This window comes from Meriones unguiculatus (assembly GCF_030254825.1).
Source record: "Meriones unguiculatus strain TT.TT164.6M chromosome 13 unlocalized genomic scaffold, Bangor_MerUng_6.1 Chr13_unordered_Scaffold_47, whole genome shotgun sequence".
Classification (NCBI taxonomy): Eukaryota; Metazoa; Chordata; class Mammalia; order Rodentia; family Muridae; genus Meriones; species Meriones unguiculatus.
Window position 1 is genome coordinate 446,743 of NW_026843653.1, and position 12,148 is coordinate 458,890.

Genomic DNA, 12,148 nt, shown 5'->3' on the forward strand with positions numbered 1-12,148 from the left:
ATTTTACCAAGCCATGAGCATGGGAGCTCTTTCCATCTTTTGATATCTTTTCAGTTTCTTTTTTAAGAGACTTGAAGTTCCTGTAACAGAAGTCTTTCTCTTGCTTGGGGAGAATTCCACCAAGATATTATTTCTGGCTGTTCTGAAGGATGCTATTTTCACAATTTTTTTATCAGCCCATTTCTCATTTGTATTCAGGCCATTACTGATTTTTTGAGTTAATTTTATAGCAGCCACTTTTCTGAAGTTGTTTATCAGCTGTATAAGTTTTCTGGTAGAATTTTTGGGGTCACTTATATATAATAGTATATCATTTGTAAATAGGGATGTTTTTACTTTTTCCTTTCCAATTTGGACCCCCTGATCTCCTTTAGTTTTACTATTTTTCTAGATAGAACTTCAAGTACTACTTTGAAGATATATATATATATATATATATATATATATATATATAGAGAGAGAGAGAGAGAGAGAGAGAGAGAGAGAGAGAATGGACAGCCTTGTCTTGACCCTGATTTTAGTGTATTTGCTTTGAATTTTTCCCCATTTAATTTGATTTTGGCTGCTTGCTATATATTACCTTTATTATGTCTATGTATGGGCCTTGTAGTCCTGCTCTTTACAGAACTTTTATCATGAAGTGGTGCTTGATTTTATCAAAGGCGTTTTTTACATCTAATTAGATAAACATGTTTATTTTTTTTCTTCCATTGAATTACAGAGATGGATTTAAATATGTTGAGTCATCCCCACATTCCTGCGATGATGCTTACTTGATCATGGTGGATGATGTATTTGATGTGTTCCTGGATTGGTTTTCTAGTATTTTATTGAGTACTTTTCCATCTAAGTCTGTAAGGGAAATGGCTCTGAAATGTTCTTTTTTGTTGGGTCCTTTTGTGGTTTAAGGTATTAGAGTAACTGTAGCCTCATAGAATGAATTTGGCAATATTCCTTCTGTTATATTTTGTGGAATAGTTTCAGGAGTGTTGGAATGAGGTCCTCTTTGGAAGTCTGGTAGAATTCCATGTTACAACCATCTGGCTCTTGATTTTTTGGTTGAGAGACTTCTGATGACAGCTTCTATTTTATTAGAGGTTATAGGACTGTTTAACCTGCTTACCTTATCTTAATTTAATGTTGGCAAGTGACATATATCAGGAAAATCTTCCATTTCCTTTTGATTTTCCAAACTTGTGGAATACAGTCTTTTGAAATAAGACCTAATGATTCTCTGGAGTTACACTCCCTTTTCATAACTGATTTTGTTTATTGGGATACTATCTCTCTCCCTTTTTGTCAGCTTCTCTAGAGCTTTGTCTATCTTGTTGATGTTCAAAAAAAAAAAAAAACAGCTCTTGGTTTCATTGATTCTTTGTATTGTTCCCATTTTTTTCTTTGACACTAACTTCAGCTATGAGTTTGATTATTTCCTCCTGTCTACTCCTCTTAGGTGTTTACTTCAGTCTGTTCTAGAGCTTTTACATGTACTTTTAAATTGCTGCTATGAGAATTCCTTAATTCTTTTTAGAAAGGCACTTAATGCTATGAACCTTCCTTCTCCTTAGCACTGCTTTCATTGTGTCCCAGAAGTTTAGGTATGTTGTCTCTTCATTTTCACTGAATTCTAGAAGATCTATATTTTCTTTCTTTATTTTTTCTCTGACCCAATGACCACTGAGTCATTCAGTTTCTGTTAGTTTTATAGGTTTTCTATTGTTTCCATTGTTATTGAACTCTAGCTTTAATCCATGGTGGTCTGATAAGATACAAGGGGTTATTACAAATTTCTTATACTTGTTGAGGCTTGCTTTCTGACCAAGTCAATGGGCAATCTTGAAGAAGTTTCTGTGAGGTGCTGAGAAGATGGTATATCCCTTTTTGTCTGGGTGAAAATTCTGTAGATATCTATTGGATCCATTTGATTTGAGCATCAGTTAGTTTAATTGTTTCTCTATCTAGTTTCTGTTTTCATGACTTGTCTTTTGGTTAGTGTGGGGTTTTGAAGTCTCCCACTATTACTGTGGATATATTAGTGTATTATTTAAGCTTTAGTAATGCTTCTTTTACAAATGTAGGTGCCCTTGTATTTGAAGCAAAATACTCAGAATAGAGACATCATCTTGGTGGATTTTTGATATGATATGTATCCTTTTACTATGATATGTATCCTTTCCCATATCTTTTGAATAAATTCAGTTAAAATTTTATTTTATTAGATATCAGGATGGCTTCTTTCAATTTGCTTCTTGGGTCCATTTCCTTGAAAAAGCTATTTCCAGCCCTTCACTCTGAGGTAATGTCCTCCTTTTTTGTTAAGATGTGTTTCTTCTATGCAGCAATTCTATTTATATATCCATTCTGTTAGTCTGTGTCTTTTTATTGAGGAATTGAATCCATTGATGTTGAGTGATATTAATAACTAATGTTTGCTAGTGCTGGTAATTTTGTTTTTTATGGTTGTAGTGAGTTTCTGTGTTTCTCTCCTTTTGGTTTTGCAGCAATGGTGCTTTTTTATATTTTATTTGTTTTCTTGGGTGTGGTTAACTTTCTTTGCTTGGGGTTTTCCTTCTAGTGTACCTTAAAGCTGGGAAGCATAGACATTGGCATTTTGGGGTCCACAGCATAGCTTCTCACTTGCTGTGGAGTCACTAGAGTCCTAGCACTCAGTAACCATGTACACTCGGCACCATCATTTTGGATCCTCTTCAAATCTCCATCTTTTAAGTGGAAATATTTTTTTCTGGTGCTGGAGAAAGACACATTTTGCCAACTAAGGACATGCTACACACTATACTATCTTCTAACTCATAGATGATATTTCTACTTGTGTTTAGGAGCTCTAGCATTACTTCCATGGGGAATAATATTAATCTTGCTACATAATTGGAGAGACACCTAAACAAACTAAGCACCTTCAAAAAGAAACCCATGTCAGAGGGAGTGAAAATGAATTTCTCTTAGAGTTCAATGAGTAATCTGTATAGGCCACTCATATCTAATTTTGTCTCTCTTCAGCTGCATCCATTTTTGAGGAAAATTAAAGTGATAAATGCTGCTGGAGATGAAATAAGCTTTGATGAGAAAAAGAATATTATGGAAACATATGATATACAGAAGTTTATTTCATATAGTAAGCAAAATTTATTAATACTTAAAGTGGGAGAATTTGTCTTCAAGAGTCCACAAGACCAAGGCTTTTTCATCAATGAAGTTCTGATTCAATGGCCAAGCAACTTTAATCAGGTTGGGAAATTTTTCAGCATTTAATATAAAGGGAATTATTTGTAAAGAATTATAAACTTCATTGTGTAATATAAGGCGAGAGAAATGGGGTTTCTGTCTGACAATCCAACCCTTCCAAATGAGTTCTGACTTGTTGCCTCAGAGGAGAGAATATGTGGATGCCTTATACATTTCACAAAGGTGAGGCAGAAGTGAGTCACAGTTTGATCACCATAAATGGTTGTTGAACACTTAATAATGGAAAGTGAGCTAACTTCAAATCTCCATTCTACACTCACATATAATAACCTCAGAGTTCCCCATAAATACATACAATTTACTTTGTATCACAGTCGTAACCCCTCCCTCATTCCCTCTCAATCTCACCCTTCCTCCCTCATATCCTCCTTGCCCCTTTCAAAGTACACTGATAGGAGAATTCCTCTTCCAATTCCATCTGACCTTAGATTATCAGGTATCTTCAGGACTGGTTGCAATGTCCTCATCTACCTACCAAGGCTGCTCCTCCCTCAGAGGGAAGGGGGAGGTCAAAAAGCCAGTCATTGAGTTCTTGTCAGAAATAGTCGCTGTTCCCTTTACTAGGGTAACCCACTTGGATACGGAGCTTGTGATTAATATAAAAAAATAAAAATTATAAAAAAGTTAAACACACAAAAAATACATACACTTTACCTAGAGTATGAGCATTTAAGTTATTTAGCCAAAAGTATTTTAAATTAATGTTCAATATTATGACCAGTTTTTCTGTGTTGCCTTCAGACTCCTCAATCTGTATGTACACAGAGCTGTGGTCCAGATTCTGGAAAGTTCTACAAGAAGAAAGACCCATTTGCTACTTTTCTTGTGTATTTTGTCCAGAGTGGCACATTTCCAACCAGACAGGTAGAAAAATAATACTTTTCCTCAACTGCTTGGGAATGTAGAAGGGGAAAGTTAAGTGACTATGGTGTCATAATGCAATGCTGTTCTCCATGTCTCTTTCCCTCATCCCTGAATCCATTAGTAATCACTGCTGATGCCACAAAATGTGTGAAGATTTGAGTGGCAATTCTCATGTTATTGTGTCAGATGAAAACTACTAAAATAAAAAAACCTGCCTTTTGGTGCATGACATGGCTATCTCCATGGTATAGGTTCCCCATTAAATGTGAGATCTCCACTTGTCCAGAATTGATTTTTATTTCTGCAATAAACAAACCTAATGATTTTTGCCTGAAGATAACTCCAGAAAAAGTACATGTATGATTATTTCTTGAGTGCATGAGAAATAGAATTGCATTTATAACACTTACATTTGTCATCTTCAGTATCAACAAGAGTAGAAAAAGCAAGTTGATGTAAATAAAAATATGGTTGCCTGTTTAGGGTTATGTTCAAATGTGTGATAACATAGACAAGTAATATCATCTGGCATGTGCAGGTTGTATTTTTAATACAAACAAACACACACACAAATAAACATATAATAAATAAGACGCCATGAATTTGAGAGAGAATAGATATAAAGTGGCTCGAGAAGATGTTCTAGGCAAAGAACAAGAAGAGGTATAGTGAGATAATTATGTTCTTTTTAAAAATGAAAATTTTTATAATAAAATATAAAGTCAAAATGAAAATACATTAATATAATGATGAGAATCTACTATTTTTTTTATCATATTCAAAAAGGCCAATCCTTAGACAACTGGATAACAAACAAAACTTTTTATGTTTTATTAAAAACAATAAAATGTTGAAAGATTAAATAAATATTCTTTATATTCTGAGATCTAGTGCTACCATAGGTTAAATTCCTTGCAGTGTGATATATGACTTCACATACTATGTTGAAGAGATATGGAGAGAGCAGGCAGTCATGCCTTGTGCCTGATTTCAGTGGGATAGATTAAGTTCTCCTCTGTTTAGTTTGATGTTGGCTATAGGCTTGTTGTATATTGTTTTTACTATGCTTAGGTATGTGCCTTCTATTTCTGATCTCTCCTAAATTTTTAACATGAATAATAGGTGTTGTCAGATGCTTTTTTGGCATGTAAGGAAATGATCATGCATTGTTTTTTTTTTTTTTTTTTTTTCTCTTCAGTTTGTTTATGTGGTAGATTACATTGATGAATTTCTGTAAACTGAACCACCCCAGCATGTCTGGGTGAAGCCTATTTGGTTATGGTGGATGATATTTTTGTTGTATTCTTGGATTCAGTTTTCAAGTATTTTACTGAGTAGTTTTGCACCAATGATCATAAGCAGTATTGGTCTGAGGTTCATTTCTTTGTAGGGTCAATGTGACTGTGGCCTCATACAATGAGGTTGGTGATGTTCCTTCTGTTTCTATTTTGTGGAATAGTTTGAAGAATATTGGTATTTCCTCTTCTTTGAAGGTCTGGTAGAATTCTGTGCTGAAACCATCTGGACCCGGGCTTTTTTGATGGGGATTTTTTTATTACAACTTCTATTATCTTAGGAAAGACAGAACTATTTAATTTATTTACCTGATCTTGATTTAACTTTGGCAAGTGGACTCTATCAAGAAAATTGTGCATTCCATATAGATTTAAAAATTTTATGACATATAGACTTTTGAAGTAAGACTTTTGATTTTCTTGATGTGTGTCCTTACATACATGTTTTCATTTTTTATGTTGTTCATTTCGATAGTGTCTTTCTAACTTTTAGTTACTTTAGCTAAGAGATTGTCTATTTTGTTGATTTTCTCTAAGAACCAACTCATGGTTTTGTTGATTCTTTGAATCACTTTGTTTTTAGTATATTGATTTCAGAACTGAGTTTGATTATTTAAAGTCATCTACTCCTCTTGGGTGTGTCTGTATCTTTTTGTTTTTTCTGCATCTTTCAGGTGTGTCGTTAAATTGCTTGTATGACATGTCTCAAGTTTCTTTATGAAGGCACTGAACACTATGAACTTTCCTCTTAGGACGGCTTTCATTTTGTCATAGGAGTTTCGGTATGTTGCACCTTCATTTTCAATTAATTCTTGAACATCTTTAATTTCTTTCTTTATTTCTTCCACGACACACCTGTCATTGAGTAGAGAGTTGTTCAGGCTTGATATATGTGCAGGTGTTTTGCTCTTTTTGTCATAGCTGAGGTCCAGCTCTAGAACATGGCAGTGTAATTGGATACAAGGGGTTATGTCAGTCTTCTTGTATCTGATGAGACTCGCTTTGTTCCTGACTTTGTGGTCAATTTTGGAGAAGGATCCATGATGTGCAGAGAAGAAAGCATATTTGTTTGTGTCTAGGTGAAAATTTTTGTAGAAATCTCTTAGATCCATTTGATTTTTGACCTCTGTATTCTTCATTATCACTATTTAGCTTCTGTTCCAATGATATGTCAATTGGTGAGAGTGTGGTGGAAGTCTCCCACTATTACTAAGTTGGGACTGATGTGTGATTTCAGCTTGAATGTTTCTTTTACAGTGCAGGTGTCCTTGTATTTGGGGCATAGTTTTTCAAGATATTGATGTCCTAATGGATTTTTTTCGATGAAGATGAAGCATCCTTCCCAATCTTTTTTGATTAATATTGGTTAAAAGTCTATTTGATTAAATATTAGGATGCTACTGCCACTTGCTTCTTCAGCCTATTTGATTGGAAAATCTTTTTCTAGCACTTTATTCCAAGGTAGTGTCTATCTTTATGGCTGAAGTGTTTCATGTTTGCAGCAGAATGTTGGATCCTGTTTGTGTAACCATACTGTTAGAATGTGTCTTTTTCTTGGACTGTTGAGTCCATTGATGTTGGTAGATATTAAAAACCAATTAATATTAGTTCTTGTTACTGTGGAGTTGGTGCTAATAGTATGTTTGTGTGCTTGTGTTCTCTTGATTTTTTTGTGATGTCATCTATATCCTGTGCTTCTTGGGTTTAGATTATCTCATTGGTTGGAGTTTTCCTTCTAGTAGCTTCTCTAGATCTGGATGCTGCAAAGATATTGTTTAAATTTAGTTTTGTCATGGAATATCTTGTTTCCTCCATCTGTGTTGACGGTAACTTTTGCTGGGTCACTTTTGCTGTCATCTATGGTCTCTTAGTGTCTGCATAACATCCACTGAAGCCCATCTGGCTTTCATAGTCTCTGTTGGGAAGTCTGGTGTGATTCTGATAGGTCTGCCTTTATATCTTATTTGGCCTTTTTCCTTTCTGCTTTTATTTATTTATTTTTTCATTGGGTAGATTTAGTGTTTTGATTATTATGTTGCACAAGTATTTTCTTATCTGGTCTAGAATATGTGGTGTTCTGTAAGCCACCTTTATGTTTAAGGCTATCTCTTTCTTAAGGTTGGTGAAACTTCCACAATTTTATTGAAAATAGATACTGGACCTTGGAGCCTTGAATCATCTGTTTATTTTATTGCTATTATTCTTAGGTTTCATCTTTTCATGGTGTCCTGAATGTTTTGCACGAGAAACTGTACTTTTTCTTTTCTTTGAGAGATTTATCAGTTACTTCAACTACATCTTCAATGCCTGAGATTCTCTCCCCAATTTCTTGTATTCTGTTGGTGATGCTTATCTCCATGGTACTTGATCACTTTTCTAAGTGTTCCATACTCAGTTTTCTTTGTTTGTGGTTTCTTTATTAATTCTAGTTTTCTAAGGCCATGAAAAGTTTTATTTCCTTCACATGTTTGATTGTGGTTTCCTGTCTATTATGGCCTCTGTTTGGTTGTATTTGCCTGTATTTCTTTGAGAGATTAGTTGTTTTCCTCTTCACATGCCACAAATAATTGAATAAGCATAGATTTAAGGTCATTTTCTTGTGTTACAGCTACATTAGTATATCCATTGTTTTTTGGGGGAGTTAGAGCCATGGTCTCCTGATTTTTGTTGACTGTTATTTTATTGTAGACTTTTGCCATGTGGTTGTCTGTAGCCTTAGCTGTTTTGTTCTTGGAACCTGCACCAAAGACTGAACCAGCTTGTCTTTGGAGTCTAGTGTAGCATTCAGGAAGATGAGGAATGTGCAGTGGCTCAAGAATGGGTGCTGGCAATTCAGATGCCGGTGTCTTCAAGGGCAGTGAACAGGCCAGGTAGTGAGCAAAAAAACAGATGGGGGTAGGTGAATTGAAGGTCATGGAGTGTGCATGCGTGGGAGCTCCGATGTTTGGGGTACAGGTGCTGCTGCTGGTCATGAACACTGAGCATATGCAAGTGCCCCAAAGGGCTCCAGGCCAAGGTGACAAGAGTGGGGGTTAATCAGAAGAAAGCTGGGCTGCAGCTTATAAGCCTGCCTAAAACTGTGTTCCTTGTATGAAGATTCCTCTCTGCTCTGCCATATTGGATCTGAGATCCCTGTGTTTCTCTTATTCTCCTGGTGTCCACAAGGTGTCCAGAGAATATGTGGCTTGGTGGCTGGGATTCTGTCCCAATAATCCTGATGTTGATCTCAGGGGAGCAGGAAGGATCTGAGGTCTGGTTTCTACAGCTGAGAGACCCTGGGGGTCCAAACTCACTGGAGTATGTGGAAGGGCAAGCTGCCCATAGTTTGCTACCCCTGGACCTGCTCGATGGACTTTGGGACTCTGATCCTCTATCCTTCAGTTATGGTGCACTCTGGTCTCCAACATATTAGAGTCTCCTTTTGTAATCTTTCAGCTTCCTTAATTTCTTTTTTGGTAAGATGCTTTCATGAGCGTTTGAATTTCCTCATGGGTCTCTTTAGATCTATTTAGGATGTTGAATAAAAGTTGAATTCATGTTTGAGTCATGGTTTCTTGGACCAATCTAAAACTTACCCATTTCATGTGCATTTTAAGCACTCTGCTATATAATTTTTCTAAATGTTCCTTTAGAATATTCTGAATATCTTTGGATTCTGTAGCAATGTTTTTCCGTCACTTCTGATTCTACTAATTTGAGTCCTCTACTTCTTTCTTTGATTTACTTGAGACAAGGGTCTGTGAATTTTGTTTATCTTCAGAATGAACCAACTCTTCCTTTAGTTAACACTTGCATTTTCTTTGTTTCTGTTTCATTCATTTCTATTACAATCTTACTATTTCTTTTTAATGGATTATTAATTGATTTGTTTATGTACTACTGCAGCATCTAATCACACTTTTCCTCCTAGTCCCTCTCTGTCACCTCACCTGCCAACCCATGTTCCCTTCCTCTCTTTCTTTTCAAAAAAAAAGGAGCCTTCCTTGGATATCAACCAGCCTTGACATATAAAGTTGCAATAAGACTGCACAACTTTTGCTATTGAGACTAAACAAGGCAGTCTAATTATGGAAAAGGAATCCAATGGCAGGCAAAAGAGTCAGAGACAGCTTTGATCTTGCTGATAGGTACCCTCATGAAGACCAATCTGCACAATGGTTACACATGTGCTCTTAGAAGTCCCACATGAGGACCAAGTTGCACAACTACTACATATGTGCAGAGAGCACATATCTGTCCCATGAATACTTTCTTGTAGGCAGTTCATTCTCTGTGATCCTGTACCATGAACCTTTCTGTGAGGCCATCCTCAGCATGGAAAAGAGAATTGGAGTATGTTTGCAAGCAGGGTGTTCCACAGAGTACATACTATATGAGGGGTCAGTAAGTGAAGGGAGTGAGTCAGGTGCAGTGGTCAGGGGAATCTCTCAGTTGACATTTAAAATTCAGACATTTCTGTAGCTCTGATTTACTATCAAAAAGGTCCTTCTGTATTTATACAAGTTTCACAGTTCAAACGCAGACTAATGATTATACAAGTGGTACAGAGTGGGTGTTTGAGTTTTTTCCATGGTTACAAGTTCAGCAACAATTAAAAAATACAAACAGAAAAGATAGTATTATAAGCCCATGACTCTACTTTAAGGAATCAAAAATATCTCCTGCAAAGAAAACATATTTAATGTATGACAGTTTGCTTTTAGACTGGCAGTGTTTGTAGTATGAGTGCAGTCCAGAAAAACAGAAAATACTTTAACAGGTCTTTGTATGAATAGCAAATACTAATAAATAACTCCTTTTACTATATGCATCATCATCATGCTATAAAGTAGAAAAAGTTTATTTTAGTCAATCTGTCCTATTTACTGAGTTTTATTCCATCAGGAGTGTATCCTCTCTGATCTTTAAACTACATTTTCAAGGAGCTCTAAACCTATAATGAAAGGAAGTCTTAAATCTATAACTGAATCTCCTGGCCTCTCAGGGTTTGCACAATGCCTTGTTTACTCTGCACCAAAATACTGTTTAGGGGAAGATACCCCAAGAAAACTTCTGAAATAATGGTCTCATGTCTAATATGCTTATCTGTGCTTAATGATGTCCCAGGCAGAAAGAAGATTTATAAACAGTGTACACATAAAGTTAAGTTTTGGATTTTCATAAAAAGACTCAGACATAAATTTTTGTAGAAAAAACAAATGGAATCATAGCGCAGAAAGCCACTACTAAGGAGACACACAGAAAAAATATCCAAAAAGTTAGAACAGTGATTTTAACAATCTGCTCAGCTTTGCTGGCATTACATCAAGCAAAGTAAATGACTTTCACCAACTCCAGTGAATATTACTGTGCCATTTTCCCCTTTCTGATGTAATGATTTCAATATTTATAGACCTCTTGTGTGACATATAGGGCTTTTTTTAGTCTTCAGAAAATGACCAGAAAAACAAGTGTGGAAATTAGAATAATTCCTAGGATTACTCTGGAATTATAATGAAAAGACCAAGAGTCCTGTACTGAGTCAAAGAATGCCAAAGAATGTAGAAATGCATTTGCAACTTCTACAGCTGAGATAGGTACTGGTTGATCTGAGCTTAGAGCTGCAATTTGTTGATGCAAGTGTTGTATGCTTACCACCAAATCAGAATTGTTTCATAGGCCATGGATGTGGGATCTAATTTCTTCACATGGTACCTTGGGAAAATATGTAGAAGCAGGGTAATAAATATCTACTGAAACTGTGAGTAACAAGCAAAATGAGAAGAACCCATGATGGTGTAATCAGGGAAGTGCATTTGGATACACTGATATGATCAAAATACTATACTTAGTAATTTAAATCATTCAACCAAGGACCATGTATGGATATAACCTAGAACTTCCACTCAGATGTAGCCTGTGGTAGCTCAGTAACCAATTGGTTTCCTAAAGTGAGGGGAACAAGGACTATTTCTAACAGGAACTCAATGACTGGCTCTTTGGTCTCCCCACCCCCGAAGGGAGGAGCAGTCTTGTTAGGCCACAGAGGAGGGCTTTGCAGCCAGTCCTGAAGATACCTGATAAAACAGGATCAGATGAATGGGGAGGAGGTCCCCCCTATCAGTGGACTTGGAAAGGGGCACGGTGGAGATGAGGGAAGGAGGGAGGGACTGGGAGGGAATGAGGGATCGGGACACGGCTGGGATACAGAGTTAATAAAATGTAACTGATAAAAAAAATAAAAAAATAAATAAAAAATAAAAAGTACCTGAAGGATTACTTGAGAGTTTTACTTTTTCTGAATATGAGAAATATAGATTTCACTTTAAATGCCTTAGACAAACAGTAATAAATTCTTTAAACAAAACTTATTATTAAGTATCAAGGAAAACAATAGATTGGGATTCACAAAGAGTTCATGATTTTGGCACTATCATGAAGCCGAATATGCCAGGCTATACAAATTATTGAAAAGAACTCTTATGAATTAAATGTGCAATGTATAAATACATGTATAAACTGAAATGTTGATTCACTTACTCCGCACAGATCAGCAGGAGTGCAGTGTTTGCCTAAGTCAAGACTATCCAAACCCTGAGAGAAACCAGTGTTTACCCAAGGCAGTGACATTCCTATCCTTTGAGGATCCTCTGGGCATGGCTCTGGCCTGCACAGCTCTGTTCTTCTCTGTCAGCACATTTATAGTTTTGGGGATCTTCCTTAAACACCGAGAATCAGCCATTGTT

At 36.0% G+C, this 12,148-nt stretch overlaps 1 long non-coding RNA gene across 1 annotated transcript; it reads left to right on the plus strand.

The window, feature by feature from the left end:
- The first annotated feature begins 2,378 nt into the window (after positions 1-2,378).
- Positions 2,379-4,479, plus strand: LOC132651327 (uncharacterized). The gene is made up of 2 exons (XR_009589065.1): positions 2,379-3,246; positions 4,006-4,479. It is a non-coding gene; the product is annotated as an uncharacterized LOC132651327 (long non-coding RNA).
- Positions 4,480-12,148: the final 7,669 nt, after the last annotated feature.